The sequence below is a fragment of the Mastigoproctus giganteus genome, chromosome 3 (assembly GCF_048544385.1).
Source record: "Mastigoproctus giganteus isolate SK-2022 chromosome 3, ASM4854438v1, whole genome shotgun sequence".
Classification (NCBI taxonomy): Eukaryota; Metazoa; Arthropoda; class Arachnida; order Uropygi; family Thelyphonidae; genus Mastigoproctus; species Mastigoproctus giganteus.
The window spans coordinates 107,964,906-107,973,544 of NC_143577.1; positions in this window are offsets into that span (position 1 = coordinate 107,964,906).

The window sequence follows — 8,639 nt, forward strand, 5'->3', positions numbered from 1 at the left end:
TGACTTTCTTTAGCAGCTGAGAGAGAGAGAGAGAGAGAGAGAGAGAGAGAGAGAGAGAGAGAGAGAGAGAGAAAAGCTAAAGAGCAGCGGAAAGTGCTGAATATCAGTGATCATAATCCATTTTTATCTCCGTTACGTTATCTCTATGGATGATCACATCTGTTGCTGAATGCTTAATAAAATATTTTAAGTTGTAACGTTTGCTTGATTATTTTCTTATAAAACGTACATTAAATTCACAGCGCACGTTAAATATTGAGAACCACGGTGCAGAACCAACTTCTTTTTTTTTTCAGTAAACCGAAATGAAGCTTCTGTTATACACTGCGTAGGAATTTAAACCGGAAGTGGATTGCCTTTAAGGAAACAGATCAAATACCGAGTCTTTTTGAAAAGAACAGAAAAATGTGGGCTCTGGTTCTTTATGCACTGATCTCCTCTACACAGATCAATATTGAAATGACTATTTGGCGATCACTAGGTTATTTATTTATCTCACTCAACAAAATAATGTGTAAATTCAGTTGTTTAGCAAACAAACAAATAGCAGTCAATTTCTATTAATATATTTGCCCTCAGTTGAAATATTAATGACACTGAACATTTAAAGGACCACGATATTCCCTAGATATTAATTAGTTCTGAACACATTGCATTTCCTTAAGAATGTAAACCCCATGTATCTACAGCGGATAACCTGTATATTGAATATATCAGATATATGCATGCACATGTGTGCAAGTCATCTTTATAAAACAAGGGACTTCAAGAAATGGAATCTAGGCTAAAATTAAATTATCTAATGTTAATTTACAAAACAGCTTTTACCTTTTGATAAATTTTCTATATTTTGCTATTTGAACTTCAAATTGACCAGAATACAGAGAATATCTGCAATTTTCACGAGATATACATTTGAGGAAATTTAATTGGATCTTGTCCTCACCAAAGTATTCCACTAGTGATGGATAAATGCGATCTAACGAGCGAATATGGATCAAACAGGGCTACTTTTGTTTCTTTTTTCAGCAGAGATTGAGCCAAGGTTCTTTCCAACTGTGGTCCTTATTCTATTGACCGTAGAAGATTCTTCAGCTTGAACGAATCGCCAGGATACTTCTTAGGTCACCATCACGCTGAAATGATGATGAGGAAATAAGTCAATTATGGCAGGACAAGCCACAAAACCCAACTAATTTAAGACTCGTTCACATCGTAATAGTTGTTCCTTCTACCACTGACAGTCAACAACCGGAAGCCTCTCTGTATCCAAAGGATGAAGTAGAAGTAACTGAAAACTGACCTAGATTATAATCCTTTGTTTTTTTTCCTGATCTTATAGAATAAATTTACGCTTAGGATCTATTAAAATTATTTAATAATTAATATTTTTATTTCAATTAAATTAATTAAACCGAAATCAATTTACAACTCAACTAACGACAGTAAATTATAAATCAGAATTTTTCTTTGTATTACTCGAGCAATCAAAATATTCCTCCAGAGATGACGGTAAATAGTTTTCAACGACCCTCAATCAGCAAAAAGTAATTCTCTTAGGAGACATAAAGGGGAAAACAAGTCTCACCTTCACAGAAGCATGCATGAAAGAACGCTTTCTTTTCCTCAAAAATGACGAGAGATCAGGATTTCTTAAACATTTTCCCTTTCTTGTTGCTATTGCTGTGCGGCACAAAGGAAGCGAACAGAGCGACGTCTAGTGGCCCAGAATACTCCTGTGCTATTGCAACCAAGGGGGGAAATCCTGTTGAGTATTTCAGAAGGATTAAATACTGTTTGCGCTTTCACATAACGATATAATAGGCATTGCATAAAAGAGAAAGTCCTTCATAAGGAAGTAACTTTCTGCTTTTATTCTTTGCGTTACATTCACTTAGCCTAATCTCCAGAGAGAGAGAGAGAGGCGTTCTCAGATTCCAGTGGACAGACCCCGAGTACTTTTTATTTTTTATTGGGGAGAGAAAAATATCAAAAGTGAAATTATTTAAAAAAGAAAATTAACATTCAGACTTCATTTTTATTGAGAGTTAATGGCTTCCATTTTAATAGTTACTGTTCTGGGATTCTTGTACATTCACCAAAATTGCGTGCATTGAACAGTTTATCGCACGTAGACGGAGAGAAAGGCGCATGCCCAGAAAGTAAATCACGGGTTTAACCCTTAATATCTAGGATGATAATTCTTGCGAGAATTGTTTCAATACATTTTCCAGTTCCATGTCATATTATTACGAGTTACTCCAGTTCCGCTGTTCCAAATGGGACTAAACAGTGTTTAACACATTAGACAAAGAACCACACTAAATACTCGTAAACTAGATATGGTCACTCCGGGAATCAATTTAGTGGGCAGTAATTATAGGCTAGTAAATAGCAAACGGAATAAAAGATTATGAATTGATACCAACAGTGACAAACGGTAGCATATTTGGACTGCCCTTTCACACCTGGATGGGTTTGAACTGGTTTGTTTCGATTTCTGCCAAAGCAACATTAGCTCGTCTAGCAGTGTAACGAATCTATACTGCTTTATGGCCTACCCCCGCCTAAGATGAACCATTCAGTCTCATTTATAAAGACATCACTAAATGCCTCGTGTCATAATGATATTTGAACCCGATACCTTTGAAACTGGGTGGAAAGTGACAATACCACTATCCTGATATTAAAAAAGTTCTCTTCGATAATTACAGAGTTTCTAAAGCCAAATGAACAGCAAAATATCTTCTACATGAATAGAAAAATTTTAGAAATTTTTCTATTCACACAAAAAAATAAAAACGAACACTGGATACATTCACCATCTCTATTTGGATCGCTCTCTTTAGGTGTGCGACATTTTTTTGGATCGTGTCATCACAACCAGTTTCCAGCATGGTTCAGATCTGGACTACAAGATTGCCCTTTTGACAACCTTTTTTATCCCTCAAAAATGTTTAAAATGTTAAACAATGCAGTGACTATCCGGTAAAAGAGGTTCGCTCAACTTTGCTGAAAAATCACCCCACCATCTCAAGTTAGGGATGACATTTTCAAACGTATCTTTGTCCATTCAAGGACGCAGTAAAGAAGTATAAACTTCGTTAATGCGTGTTACTGCGTTGTTCGTGTGCTGTAATGTAGTACGCGTCATTACCCAAAAGGAAGGGTTTAACAGATTATCATTTCACCACAGGTGGTAAAAAGGCATCTTCGGTGTAGAGCCCGACAATCCGGTGATGAAGTACTTTCACAATACGACAGGTGTTAAAAGGTACTTATATTTCGAACCTCAAGTGTCTTTAAAGCAAAATCTTCAACCATACGTGGATTAAAAAAAAGAAAACAGTACTGTACACTAAAAGGACAGAATTTATGGGATACCTTTTTTCCTGGGCAACGCACGATGTCATCCCTCTCACTAGTGGGAGGGATGACAGCGTGCGTTGGCAGGTACAGAGGTACACTGCATTCACGCAGAAGGTAATTCGATGCCAGTATAGATAAACGTGAGTTAACCGACTATGAAAGAGGGATGGTAGTGGATGCGGACGCATGGGTCACTCTATCGCAGAGGTGGTACAGAAATTGCACTATCCCCGTTCGACAGTATCAAGAGTGTATCTGGAATACGCCATTTCATGAATGGCGTATTCCAGATATACTCTTGATATATAACATTTCATTGGATAGCTTTGTGGGCGGGGAAAGGTGTTGGATGAAAGTAGTCGTCGACGTCTTTCTCGCATTGTTTCAGCCAACCGGAGAGCGACAGTGGCACAGACCACCGCCAACTTCAATGAGGGACGTGCCAGAAGCATCTCCATCAGGCGATCATTAGCCACAATCGGTTATGGGAGCCGCCGACCCACCAGAGTCCCATTGCTACCACCACGACACATGACTACGCCTCAGCTGGGCAAAAGAACATCGGCACCGGACCTTGGATGGTTGGAGATGGGGCTCCTGGTCCAGTGAGTCCCGCTTCCGGTTATTTCAAGCAGACGGGTGGGTGTGTATCTGGCGGAAACCGCACGAAGCTATGCACCCCTCATGTCAAGAAGGAACTTTTCAGCAGGTGGACAGTTGGTAATGGGCTGGGGCGTGTTCAACTGGCACATGTTAGGACATCTGGTACGTCTAGACGCATCTCTGAACTGTCCCAGTTACGTGTCCATCCTTGCAGACCATCTGCATCCCTTCATGGGCATCGTGTACCCACAGGGCAATGGACTCTTCCAGCAGGACAATGCGCTTCCCCACAGATCTAGAACAGGGTTCGAAGAGCATTCCGCAGATTTTACCACCATGGAATGGCTTTCCCGTTCATCGGGCATGAACCCGTGGAGATATTTGGGATGCTGTGGAAGGGTCCGTTCGAACTTTGGATCCTCCACCAGGGAATGCTATGGAATTATGGACAGCGGTGCAAAAGCATGGATGAAAATACTTGTGGAACGTTTTCGTGAACTACTGGACTCGCTGTGTGACTGCCCTTATTAGGGCGAAAGGTGGCCTACCCTGTACGAGATAGGTATCTCATGATTTCTGTCTACTCAGTGTATATGAGCTGGCAAAAGCCTCAGTTTTGTATGTAGTTAGGATCAAACTAAGTTTGCTACTAAATAAGGTCTTGTATAGCTGAAACTTTTGTTCCAAATTTACTTTAAATTTTGAACACGATAATTGACTCTTGGAATATGCTTGTTGAACAATCCAGTACATCGCGACGTATCTTATTTAGAATTCTGTTTCAATTTTACAATTCTCTGCCAAGCTGAGTCTTTCAAATGAATCCTATAATTAATTTTTCATGTTGGATTATTCGTCGGTGACGTTAAAGGCTTTCTAATCACACGAGTGCAAGAAGAGTTGCATGTACATTTTGTCTGCTTTAACATCGGGCCAATTTTCTATATAAGCGATGAATAGTGCGTTTCTATGACCTTTGTGGCTTTCCTTTAATTTGTTCTTAATGTTTGCCTTCGAAGGTATGCATCTTATTCTTTAATGCAACTCTCAAAAGTGTGGAAGTAATGAGTTATTTGCCCTAACACAGCTGGAACTTCTCTACCGCATTTCTCACACTTTCTCTTGTAGGTTTACTTAATTAATGAGGTTAGCAGGAGCACGCTTGCCTTCATTAATAACTCCAAAGACATTAGTCAACCACATATGCATCATCCGGTGGTCAATAGAAACACACTTTACTAATTGGCTCTTCGCAAATCCCAGTCTAACTTGTTGTCGTTCTGCACCTCTTCAGAAAAGCTTCTACAACAATGGAGTTTTCCAAGTTGTACTGAATGGCAAATTTGTTAATTAACTTGTATTTCTTTCTACGAATGTTAATTGCAAATATGTAATATTAATTTGTATCAATAGAGAAAATTACTGTTATTATTATTAACAGAAATTAAAGCCAAATTAATTCAAATAAGTTCGACTTAATTTTATAAAAATTATAAATGAAATTAAATAAATTAGGAACAGAACCCGAACAAAAATAATCAAATGAGAACAAAAATTCTAATGTGCTATTATTAGATTCTGTTTCTATTCCTGGATCTAATGCTGTATTTATAATTCACATATAATTATTCCTTCGAGAAATTTCCACTATACTTTTTTTTAGCTGCGAAATTTTTAATGTTTTCAGATTTGCTATTTCTGATCATATCTATAAAACACTGGCTGAAAATTTATATACGACAGCAGTTTGAAATATTTACAAAAGTTATTATTAAGAGACTAGTATTTAACCCATCATATAATAATGGGAAAATTAGCCTGCAAATCTGCTCTACGATGGATTCTTTTTATTAAACGCTTTCTTTATACACATTTTACAAATTCCTCTAACCTCAAGCGTGGATTACAAAGCGAAATTTGTTTATTGTGAATTAATTTGAAATTTCAATAGCATTAATCACATCAAATTGTACTGTGTACAAAATTACAGTGTTACATTACATAATTTAAATTACCAACAGAACAGATCTAGTTAAAAACTGGCGACGTTGCTCAATTCCATATCAGCAATGATTTGAAGGCTGTTACTAACTGTACAAGGTAGAAGATTCTGAGAACGGTCTTCTATCTTGTACAGATGTATCACTTGACCACCTGTGCCTTGAAATTGCATTATCATATGAAACTATAGGGAAAAAATAATATATATGTATATAATTGGAATTTTATGTTACAAGAAAAATAAATTAAAGTATGCCTGGCAAGCACCAGTTTCCGAATTGCGTGAAATATCACTATACATAAATATAACTGGCCACAATACAGAAATAAGTAAAAATAAAAAGTATAATATCGAACTGACTGACCATTAGGCCCCATTTCGTCAGTCTTAATGGTCAGTCTTTTCTATTCAATTCAATATTATGGTATGTTATACTTTTTATTCTCTATTTTTACTTATCTGTATTGTTGGCCGGTTACATTTGCATATAGTGATATGTCACGCAATTCAGAAACTGGTGCTTAGCAAGGGGGGGGGCACCGCTAATTTTTCTTTTAACTTGGACTCTTTTTTCTAAATTATCTCAATGTTTTTCCAACAGTACCTATTCTTAATTTTAGATGTTAAATTCTTGTTCGCTCTACTGATTTGCCTCGCTACTGGCATACTTTAATTTCTTTTTATTGTAACATAAAATTACAGTTTAATACACATAACATGTGGTTTTTGCATATTTTCTGCCACTGATGTCTGCTCTACTATTCCTATTTTTTATTTTAACTAAATTTTGCACTTATTTCTGCTGCCTAATATTTGATTCATTTGGATTTAATTAGAAATATATAAACAGTAGAAATATGTTGAAAAATACCGGATGAGGCACAATCTAATACTAATGATTTGAAATAATTATGAAAGATTGCACTAGACGCACAATAATCACTTCAATCTATATTGAAACCGTTAAAATTAACCAAGGCTACATAAATACCTTGAGCAAGTGCTTCACGTACCACGAGGCACTCTTCGAATGGCACATAACTCGATGTCATGCTATGACATGGTGGTATGACTGACAAGATAATTTCGCAGCGTTAGCAGAGTTACTTATTGTTGAAAACAGTGAGCAAAATGGCAATTTCCAACTTGATACATAGAAATAGTTGGCCCTTTATGTAATTATACAGCAAGGCGTATAAAAATCTTACTTTTTGACTTCATGCACAGTTCACTGTTTACATCTTTAGTCAGTTATTTCAAAACTCACCGAAAATAAAAACTCCTTCCTGCTTTAGCCCAGCTGCAACTGATTAAACCAGTACAAGGAACACCGCTACTCTTACACAATTACTAAATTAACGTGAGTTAAAGGAGAATTCCTTACATAAAATCGGGCAGAATCGCTTGAAATACACGCCGGTCCATCTGAGGACGATAAGTGTTGAGAAGATTCAATAAGCTCTTCGCGTCATCGACGGAATTCGAACCTGAACTTTCATACAGTAAGTGACATAGGGCTTTTTGCTAAGGACGTTTCATAAGGAATGGCCAAATATTTTGAGCCGTTAATGTATTTTTCTACCGTATAATGATCTAGAAATATTAATGTTGTGGAAGAACAATCCTTTTAATTGTGAGAAAGGAATTCCTGTCCCCCTCATTCAGTTTAATGCTACTTCCTTTCAGCAAATGATTGTTCCAGATTTCTGTACGAGTTTCCTGCTCAGAATCGTTGCCATTCCGAGTGCATACTTCCATTTTCTTTATTTAAAGATGGAACGGGAATATTGACTTGAAAAGTAAATGCTTTTTTTTAATCTCCCTTTGTATTTTAATTATCTGCCTTTCCTGAAATGCTGATCGATACGGTGAACGGATTCAACCTCGTAAAATGCATTATCATTTCGAGCGAATATTGCTTCTGTTCTCAAGTAAGTGAAGATGATAATGCCAGTCCGAAGTTTCAATTACTCTTACAAAGAATTCCGTAGCACCAAAATGAAATCCGTTGGTTACAGCGATGATAAACTTTATTAAAATGTGCTCTAAATATACAATAATGTTCTAAATTGAGGCTAATTGAAGGATTCGGTAATAGAAGTCAGAATTATTTGAATTTTCACTGTCTAAACGTGCCAATAACCCTACTTTTGGAACGAGTTCGGGCTACCAAAGTTAAGGTGGTTGGGGAAGATAAAATGGACAGAGAAACTTATGAGAAAATTAAATTTAATCTATAAAGAACAACTAATACACCCACTAGATTGCGTTTTTATGGGCCGAATCTCTGAATCACCTACTTTAATATAAAGAACTAATCGGGTTCACACTGTCTACTGTACTGTTATAGCAGCGAGTGCTATTTATTAGCAAACAGACCCCCAGCGTCGGGAAACATATGAGTATAAATATTGCTGTTACGTCCGACTAAAACATGGATTCCTGTTCAAATAAAGCAAATACCAATTTCATGAATTATTAAACTACTGAAAATACTTTTACCGCTTTTGACCGGATTGCATTGGATTTTAATTAATTAATGCTGTATATTTTAACCGTTTATATATCTATTTAAAATTTTTGTCGCTTGTTTATTTTAAACACGGAGGTAATGCTGTTAATTACCGTCAGGACAATTTTAATTTATTTATTCGCTTATAAAACG